This window comes from Halyomorpha halys, unplaced genomic scaffold (assembly GCF_000696795.3).
Source record: "Halyomorpha halys isolate HHAL.00 unplaced genomic scaffold, Hhal_1.1 Scaffold214.1, whole genome shotgun sequence".
NCBI lineage: Eukaryota > Metazoa > Arthropoda > Insecta > Hemiptera > Pentatomidae > Halyomorpha > Halyomorpha halys.
In genome coordinates this window covers 1,329,750-1,340,128 of record NW_027110944.1, presented here as the reverse complement: position 1 = coordinate 1,340,128, position 10,379 = coordinate 1,329,750, and positions in this window count along the sequence as shown.

Genomic DNA, 10,379 nt, shown 5'->3' with positions numbered 1-10,379 from the left:
AAAATAGTTGACCGTATAATTTAAAATATGAAGAAGATGGCCAGGGTTACAGTCAAAAAGGAACAAAATAGTTTTAACTATTTATTGTCCGACATTTAGGCCTACTTTGTAGGGCTGCTGACATGCTTAGTGTTCTTGAGTCTGAAGTGGCAAAGTACAATGGTCAGTTTTCCTACTCTGAGCGAGAGACATTTTGGTGAAATATATTAACTTCAATTAAAAATTATGATCGAAAGATTTACTTTGCAATCTCGAATTTTTCGAATATTTTCTTCTATTTTGTGCTTAGATATTTTACTGTGCTCATAAAAGTCAGTTTTTTTTCATGATGTAGATTCTAGTTGCATCATTCCATGATGCATGCAGAATTCAATTCATTCCTCTAATTATTAAATAAATAATTCCTTCTCACATCGGCTCCTTATTTTCAATTATGACAACAAAGTTAGAGGAGCAGTCTGGTGCAGTTAATTCCATTATAAATTTATACTTGAATAATAATAAAATCAAGTTGTGTTGATGATTCAACCAATTTTATGCTATATACTTCAATGAACTTACATTTATCTAAAAAAAAAAACATGAAACCTGGCAGTTTATTATCTTAGTAAGCTATACTCCTAAACTTAAATTATTAATTTTATTTTTATAATTACTCTGGAAAGTTTTTCATTACTTAGTTTTTAGTTTTTGGATATCTACGAAGAGGAGGAGAACTGAAATTGCTTAATCGTCTAGATTGTAAGCAGAAATGAAGGTAGGTGGTAAGTCGGTAACAAACCTTGACATGGAGATTTTTTATCTTAATTTGTTTTAATTCTAGTTGATGTTATTGGCTGCAAGTTTGAAATGAGAGACTCCAAAGAGACCAGGAATGAAGTAAGCCTTCATTGATTGCTGGCAGTGAATGTTTTCGAGTGTGATTCTCTAAATAATTATCAAATTTTTTTCCTGGGCCCTTGGGCATCTTTTGACCATCTTTCCTGTCAGGAAAGTATCATAGCTTTGATCATATAACCCTCATGAAAAAGTATCTTATGGACTATACATGGCATATTATAACATGTATATAAATAGGTAAACAGCTTGACAGTATCTAGAGAGTGGTTCCCAATTGGAGTTCAAAGTGAGTCCCAAAGAAAAGTTGGGAACCACTGATCTAGAGCCTACTTCTGGAAGGCATCTATGTCGGTTTCTAATTCCCAAGCCACTTTAAATTAGTTTCTTAATTTTGAAGACATTAGAATCAGGCTTTTTTTTCCAGCTTTATCAACAATTTTGGTCACATTTCGCTGGTTCGAAAAAAGTTCTGGAAGGTTTGAAATTTATTTCGTTTACTCTGGTTTACTATGGTTGAATTTACTACGGTTGAAATTTACTTCGTTTACCTATAATAGGTTGATGCTTGCTTGGTAAATGGGCTGAAGTTTGTTTTGTTTTTGTTAGTTTGTGATTTGAGGTACATACATACGTGGGTTTTTATTATGTTTTTAGCAATATTAAAGGAAATTAAAGTAGAACTTAGTGGTATTAATTTTTTTAAGCTGGGCTTATGTTTTTTGAGTAGGAAGCAATTAATACAAAGAATATTTATATTAGATAATTATGATTTGCAGCTTAGTTAACTAAACAAAATTGTCTTTAAATGTAAATAAAATTTGTCATTATTAAAACCATTTGAAGGGAGGCTTTCATGCGACTATATAACAGAATGTTCTGTTTTTCTTAAAATCTTAATTCTTTGCAATTTTTTATCAATCTCCTACTTAGCAACAAATTTTCCAGTTTTAGAAAATCTTCCTTGTTTATTAAGCTATAAGTAAATATTAATTCAGTTGTGATCTGCCTCCAATTTTATATAAAAAAAAAAAAATGAATTTTTAAAATTTATAATTGGCCTAAGGTCGAAAAAATTGGAATAAAAATACTAGGTTTTAAACACATATATTTCTTTAGAAATTATAAATTTAACAAAGTTTTTAAAAAGTATAGTGCATATAATGAAAAAAACTTTTTAAAAAAATGATGTTATGTAAAATTCTGTCTCCTCAATGTATCAGTTTTTATAGCTAAAATCATTAAAAATTACTAAAATACATTTATTTATAAAAATATGGTACAACAAATGAAATTATATTTTAAAAAGTATACTAAATTAATTTTTTTTTTTAAACCAAGTTTATTATGAAAGTTCTGCACTTATATTACTTTTTTATATGAATAAGTGTGTATTGGGTAAAATGATATAAAAAACTTTCTAGTTATTTTAGTATTAATACAAATCTAATGATCTTAGTAGTAGCTTTATTTTATTACCAGCTATATCAAGTATTTTTTCTTATTTTAAATCATTTTTCTCCTTGTATAATAATGAAATTCACAGTTTCACTTAATATAATAAAAATTCTTATTTTTTTTTCTTTCTGATAGATGTTTAAAAAGTTACTTAAAGGGATCTCTAATATTATTTAATTTAATAAGTTAAGGAAAATTCTTTCAACACCCGTTTACATTTTACATAATATTAGATGTAAAATGTAATCTTAATAAGTTAAAATGGATGGAACATAATGTAAAGTAAAATGTGCATAAGAAGTAAAAAATAAATTGATCATTAGATAATTATTAATAAATTTTAGATATTAAATTTCATATCTATTTTCAAATGTAACTACATGAAAATGGACAGGATTGACCTGAAATGTAAAAGAATATATGTATATGCATGAATCTGAAAGGGTGTTGATTATAATACATTTATCCTGAACTTACTATATTAAAATTACTTGAAAGTTTTTTTTATACTACTTAGTGCACAAATTTCATTATAATAAAATTGTATTAAAAAAAATATATATATTTAAGTTACCCATATTAAATATTTAATTTTACATATTTTTTATGAATAAATGTGTATTTTACCTATGAACCTTATATTACTTTTTTATATGATTAAGTGTCTATTTGGTAAAATGATATAAAAAACTTTATAGTTATTTTAGCAATACTTTGTTTTCACTATCAGCAATGTGATGTATACATTTTATTATTATATATTTCTGGTTATTTTAGCAATATTGTTTTTTCACTATCAGCAATTGATTAATTAAAGAGTCACAGCATCCTATAGAATTTAGTTTTAAATTTAATTTCAAGGGATTCCATTTGATTTATTTGTTTAACTTAACAGGGTCATGTTCTTGATAATGAAACTAAGAAACATTTGTTGTGGTGGCAAGAACCATTTGTTGTTCAGGATTTACAATTATCACTTATTTATATGGTAAATAAATATTATGGATAGTGTGAATTATAAAGTGCCAGTTGTCTGACCATTTAGTTAGAAATTTAATTCTGAAAATAATGATATGGAAAACAATTTTTAATTTCTTGCTTTTTACATTCTTCTTTAGAGTTCGTTTCTGGAAGTTGAAGAAACAAATCAAAGTATGCAGTAAAAATTAATTTAAATATTATGAACAGATATAAAGAAAATTTTGGAGACAAATTACTGTCACATGTTCATAGGATGAATTGGTATGTATGAAATGTATTTTAAAGTTAATTTGCAATGAAGTGACTGTTTTATCATATTTTAACATACAGTACTAAGTTGTTGAGAAGAATCAATGCTCCATTGTGTCTTCATTTTATTTTCTTCGCCAGTTTTAATCTATCCCTTTGAACTTGAAAATCCACATTTTCCTGGCTTATTTTAAACTTGCAGTAAACGTATTTTGGAACTAACAAAACAGTACTCACTTCTTATTTGTTTGTTTTATAATTATTGGAACAAAAAGAAAGGAAAAATAAAAAATGTTAAATACTATTTTTTAAATTTAAAACCTGCATATTCATTTTCTCTCGGCGGAAACTGCCCTAGGGTGCGCGCGCGTCCCTCTGGGTTGCGGATCGAGGGACCTCTCCTTGGAGGGGCGGTCCGAATATAAGGAATAAGGACCCGTGGACAAACAGGTACCCAGTTCCGGGGGGTATTGCTCGGCCTCCTTTCCTCCGAGAGGATATAAATAATCGGAAGGTCAGTTGTTCCGATGTAACGGGGCCTATTTTGCTAGGCTAATCACCCGCAAAGTAGTTCTAATGATTCAGGGTTTATTAAGTGGCCGCGGACAGTATGGAAATCAACGTTTACGACATGGCACTCAAAAAGGAAATACGACTGGCTACATGGAACATAAAGACACTTACGGGAAAGGAGGAAGAGATATCTGCAGAGATGATGACGTACCACGTGGACATCATAGGCATTAGTAAAGTAAAGAAAAAAGGTAATGGACAGCTAAGGCTGCCCAGGGACTATACCTTGGTATATTAGGGAGTCCTGAAGGATACTAGAGTAAAGGAAGGAGTAGGTAATATCATGAAAGATAACATCTTCGCTAAGGTTAAAGAATGGAACCCAGTATCTTCTAAGATTATAACTATGCATACAGAAATATCATCAAACCATTTAGTTTTTATTCAGATATTTGCCCCTACAGTGGATGCAGACACTCTCGATAAAGAACAGTTTTATACTGAATTAGAAAGAGAAGTTGTTAAGGCACAAAATATGAATAGAGAGATAATTATTATGGATGATTTTAATGCAAGGACAGGAAATGATTTCCACCGATCTCATGGAGTGATGGGGAAACATGGAGGCAAGGATGCCAAAAATACCAGTGATCAGAGGCTGATATATTTTTGCGTTGAATTCGACCTACTGATGGGGAACTCTCTATTTCCCCATAAGAAAGTCCATAAGATTGTTTTTAGTGCCGAGAAAGAAATGGTAACAGTGTTATAGACTACTTACTCTATAGCAGAAACACCAGAAGACTCTTCCCAGATGTAAAAGTCGTCATAGGAGCGGAAATCGGCTCAGGTCTTATGATGCTCATTGTGGATACCCAAATTTTGCAGCTTCGGAAAATACCAAAAAGACAATATATAAGAATGGATATTTTACAGCTCCAGAATCCACAATTTCAAGAAAGGTATGTGGCAGAACTGCAGGAAATTAACCTTGATGCACCTATAGATGAGGTGTGGGAAAAAATCAAAGATAGGATCCTGAAAGTCGGAACATTAGTATGTGGCATAAAGAAATATTCCTCCAACGTGAAAAGATCAGAATGGTGGAATGAAAGGGTGAAAGCAGCTATACGTCCAAGCAAACTTGGGAACTGTACGTCCGACGGAGGAAAGAAGCAGAATTAGTTGTACGAGATGCTAAAAGGAAGAGCTGGGAAAAATTCGAAAGAAGCCTACAAAACGACTATAATGAAAATATCAAAATCTTCTGAAAAAAAAAAAATAAAAACCCTGAAAGGCAAGAAATGCAAACCCATAAGGAACGTGAAAAATAGTGCAGGGATAGTTCTTACTATGGAAAACGATATACTGAAAAGATGGAGAGAACATTACGCACAAATGTTCGAAGATCCTCAAGGTCAAGAAAATAAGAGGATAGAAAGTAGAACTGAATGAAACCGGAATATGACGGCTCTTTATGGGAAGAAGAAATGATGCAGGCTATAGAGAAACTCAAGACAGGAAGATCAGCTGGAGGAGATGGTGTTTTCCTGGAGCTTATCAAATATGGAGGCAATGGAATAATTAAAGTTCTACAGGGTCTATTTCAGAAAATATATGACGAGAAAAGCATCCCCAAAGACGGAATACAATGTCATTATTCCAATACATATGAAAGGAAGTCTAAGCTATTGTAACTACTATAGACCAATATGCTTGTCCCAAGTGGTCCTTAAGTTATACACATCAGTCTTCGAGAAGAGACCCAGAGATGTAGTAGAAAAGGACCTTGAAGAAGGGCAAGCCACATTCAGGCCTTTTAGACAGACCCAGGACCCATTATTTTCACTGAGGAACATCATAGAAAAGGCATGGAATAGGGATAAAAATGTATACTTAGCTTTTTCAGATCAGCAAGCCGCTTTTGATTCAGTTCCAAGAGTTGAAATATGGAATGAATTGAAGACAAAAACCGTCCCTTTAGAACTTATAGAACCCATAAAACATTCGTACGAGGGTTCAAACAGTAAAGTCAGGATAAATGGAAAGGAGCCTGGGAGCTTTGATATGAAGAGAAAAGTCAAACAGGGAGATAGTCTAAGCCCTCTTCTCTTTATTTTTCTGATGAACGAGGTATTGAAAATATGTAAAATAAGGACGACACGAACAGTAGTAGGGAAATGGAACTTGATAACAGTACTTCCTCAAACACTTCTCTATACCGATGATATTGTACTCATAGCGGACTCTGTCCAGAATCTTCAGCAAGCTGTAGTGGAATGGTAAGCGGAGCTGGAGAGAAAAGGTATGAAATGCTAAATACGAGTAAAAGCAAAGTCATGCAAATTGGACGAGAACCGGGAGGTGTGCAGATTACTTTCAGAGGACAAACCATAGAGGCAGCAAATGTGCCTAAACTGGGAGAGAAGAAAGGAAAGGTGTGGATTCCATGAGGGCATAGGCAAGGGACCGGGACAGAGGGAACGCTTGAATCGAGGCACCTCCACGCTGAGAGGCACTGATGAGGAAGAAAAAGAAAGAAGATTTTAATTTTAATGGATTGCATGGTCATCACAAAGAAGATTTGACGCAGAATAAACTGTCAGGTGTGGAAACTGTATAATTATTATTATTTTGTGTTCCCAGTTGTGTAAATTATACAGAATCAAGTTTAGCATTCCCTTACAAAACAAAAGAAACACACCTCTTGTGTGTACATAGAGAATATACATTATGGGCGTTGATGACCTATGGGTTTTACGCCCTAATGAACAACAAGCTACACAATACTTTATTCATAATTTGCAATACAGAAGTTTCATAACAAAAGGCTTGATGATTTAGTAAAAATAAAAGTTAAATTGCCATTTAAACAGAAACCCCAATCTCAATTGTTCGACTCTCCTGAATAGATAATCAACCGACTTTAAGTAATTCCGGAATCATTAAGTGAGCTGTGATTCTTCTGGGTGAATCTCATGAGAGTTCAATTCTTTCAAAAGAATTGATTCTCGATTCACCTGTCCATACTAAATATAGAGTGTTCGATTACAAATAAAAAAAAAAAGACAGGAAAAAAGTATATTCCTACAGTTTCGCCAACTACTATTGCTTTTTAACTATGAAGCATGTAGTTGACCAGAGGAGAAAACTTAGAGTTTCCAATGTAACCAATAACCTCCTTTTCTATTTATTTCATTTAAAGCCATTGAAAATGTATGAAAGGCCCCCCAAAAAAGGATTTCGATATCTTCAAAATTGAAGGCTTTATTCCAATGTAGAATCTTGTATTCTCAACGTCATTATTATTTCCTTCCATTTCATAAACTGGAATCTTGGGAACACGATTCTTTTTTTTTTTATCTTACTTCTATTAAAGATATTGTCAAGCTTTTATGGTTGTATTTTTACTTTTAAATGCAAAATAATAGTATAGAATGATTTTGGTATAATTATGAAAGGGAAATAGATTGTATGAATTCAAAAGGTTTATTAATTTATACATTTTCAATATGGCGGTGTGAATGATACAGATCATAAGTTCATGAAATCCTCAAATAATTCCCGATAAATTTGATAGAAGCAAAAGTAGACATCGAATATCAACTCTAAAATCTAGATTATAACGAAATGACGAAATATACTAGGGCGATTGCAGTGCATTAGAAGATGTGTAGAGATAAAAAATGTATTCTAAGCCGTTTACCATAATCCACATTCCTTCAGAATAGAATGGAGAGTCGCTTGAAATATCTTAAATTCTAAAACAAGTGTTGAATGTATTTTCCGGATTAAGATTAATTTTAAGTGATAATAGGTGGACGATGTAGGGTGATTTGTTGTCTGCCGTCTTATTTATTTTTTATTGAAATACAGCTATTAGAGAAAAAAAATACAATAAATAAATGTGATAAATGTTTCAGAACACATGATAATTTTAGGAAGGAACTACCCAACGGTCGTAGTTCAATCATTTCTTTAAATTAGAAGATTCCATGGTCATCATATTTTCAGATGCCTCGGAGTATTATCAGAGATTGTTAAGAATGAGAGATTAAGAACTAATGGGTTTGGATGGGTAAGGATTTTGGAATGAAAGGATGTATATCTATTTCAGGCCAAATCTGCTACGAGTGAGATGTTGATGTCTTTATGGATGTGTTTATTTGTGACGTAATAAGGAGCATCAAAGATTTTACGGAGGATTTCGGATTGTAAGGATTGGATATAGGATGAATTTGATGGTTTAGTGGAGCCCTAATGCTCAATTCTGTTTGTCCAAATCGGTCTGATTATCATAGCGTATAAGAGTTTTTTGTAGTAAATGAGAAGTTTGGAACGTTTGTCTAATAGGGGTCACGTTAGCAGCGTGGTAACGCGCCTGTCTACCAACCCGAAGGTTTCGAGATCGAGTCCCCGGCCCTACCCGGGATTTTTTCAAGCATATGCAATACTCACTCACAACCTCCCCCCGGGCATTTGTGAAGCCCGTAAGCCAATGGGTGGCACTCACAAAAATAGGCGTGGTAGTGACGAACCCACCCTATGAAAACCTCGTCATGAGACGAGATGTATTTCCTACGTTCATCGCGCGAGGCCTTGGACCTCTATGGTATGTCACGCCAATAATAACAATGGGGATTGCAAGTAACTCTTATCAAGATGTCTTAAGTAGCGAATCTGTTCAACAGGAATTTAGTGGGCTATTAAAAATATATACTGTAAGCTAGAGGTTTGTGTCCGTCTTATTTATTGATATCAATGAATAAATTTCAGGCTGTATGTTAATTATCGTAATAATAAATAGATTTTGTGTGGATAAAAAAGTTGTTTTTATATTTGGTTACATTTCAAAGAAAAAATTTATGTAATTATTATAAAAATATTTTAACCGGAGCAAGGCCGCGAGCCTATGTATATTCTGGGTATATGTCCCTTCAGAATAACAGTAGTGTTCATTAATAGGATACATACATGATCAGAAACAAAAATGATAAATGATAGCTAAGTTAAACTATATCAGATAACAAAATAAAATAAGACCAGATCTCAAATTAAAAATAAAATAAGTACTTTCATGTTGGAGCCGGTGCAACTCAAAAAAGTGGTTCTTCCGGTTATGATGCAAGAGGCTTTGTTTACTCACATCATATCTAACAAATACTTTAAATATAAAAATGACTGGCCATCCCTTAGTCATACATATGTTTTTGTCTCCTTGTAATCATTATTCCCATAAAACATTAATCATGTTAAATAATAAAATTAATTTTTTTGAAAAAAATAACTTGTTGATTAGGCCAATTTAGTGCGTTGAAAATTAAATAAATTCAATTCGTTAGAGCAATCAGATAATTGAATTATAAGACTATTTTATTGAAAAAAAAGAGAGAGGAAACGAGACCAAATCACACTGAAAAATATTTTAAAATAAGATAAATTCAATTCACTAGAAAAATCAGAGAATCAAATTATAAATGTATTTTATTTTATTTATTTTTTTTAAGTGGGAAAATAAGACCAAATCACACTGAAATATATTTATAAAGAAAATAAGAATAACATCAGTAAAACTGATGAAGCTTGATTGTTTTTATTGCTCTCAAATCTTCAACTACAGTTTCTTAACTTACTATGAAAAAAAATTAATATTTTTATTGATTAATCTTCTAATTAATTATTTCATAAATTAAGTTTCATTATTATTTTTCAACTTTGTTTTACTTCTAATTAGTACTTTAGCACTAATGGTAGTAGTTTGTTTATACGTCATTTCTTGAAATAATGGAATGAAAATTACACTTAGATCGTTTGCCCTTCTTATCCATTACTTAATAATAGTAAATCGTCGGGAATTCACTCCACCTCAGACCAGGATGTTTTATTTAAAAGAAATTAATAACTTACGTAAATCTTCATTTAGCTTAGACCTCGAAATCCTACTATTTTTATTAATTATTGTTATTACTCAGAATTGCTACTTCTGAATAGTTTCTCTAAGAGTCATTCTCATGTCATACTAACCTGACTCAACGAAAATTACAATTTGTATTACATACATAAAGCTGTAGATTTAAATTAATGAATAAAATGTAGTAAGTAAAAGAGAGAAAAAAACACCTAATAGTTTAATACATTAATAAAACTTGCATTTAAATTTAAAATGGGTAATTTTTTTTATTTTGTGATATATTTAAATAATGGTTTGAAAAGTGATCTTTTTACAGTATGAAGAAGATGGTCAGGGTTGAGATCAAAAATGAACAAAATAGTTTTCAACTATTTATTGTCCGATGGTTCGCCCCACTTGGTAGGGCTTCATCAGGGCTGTTTATATCATA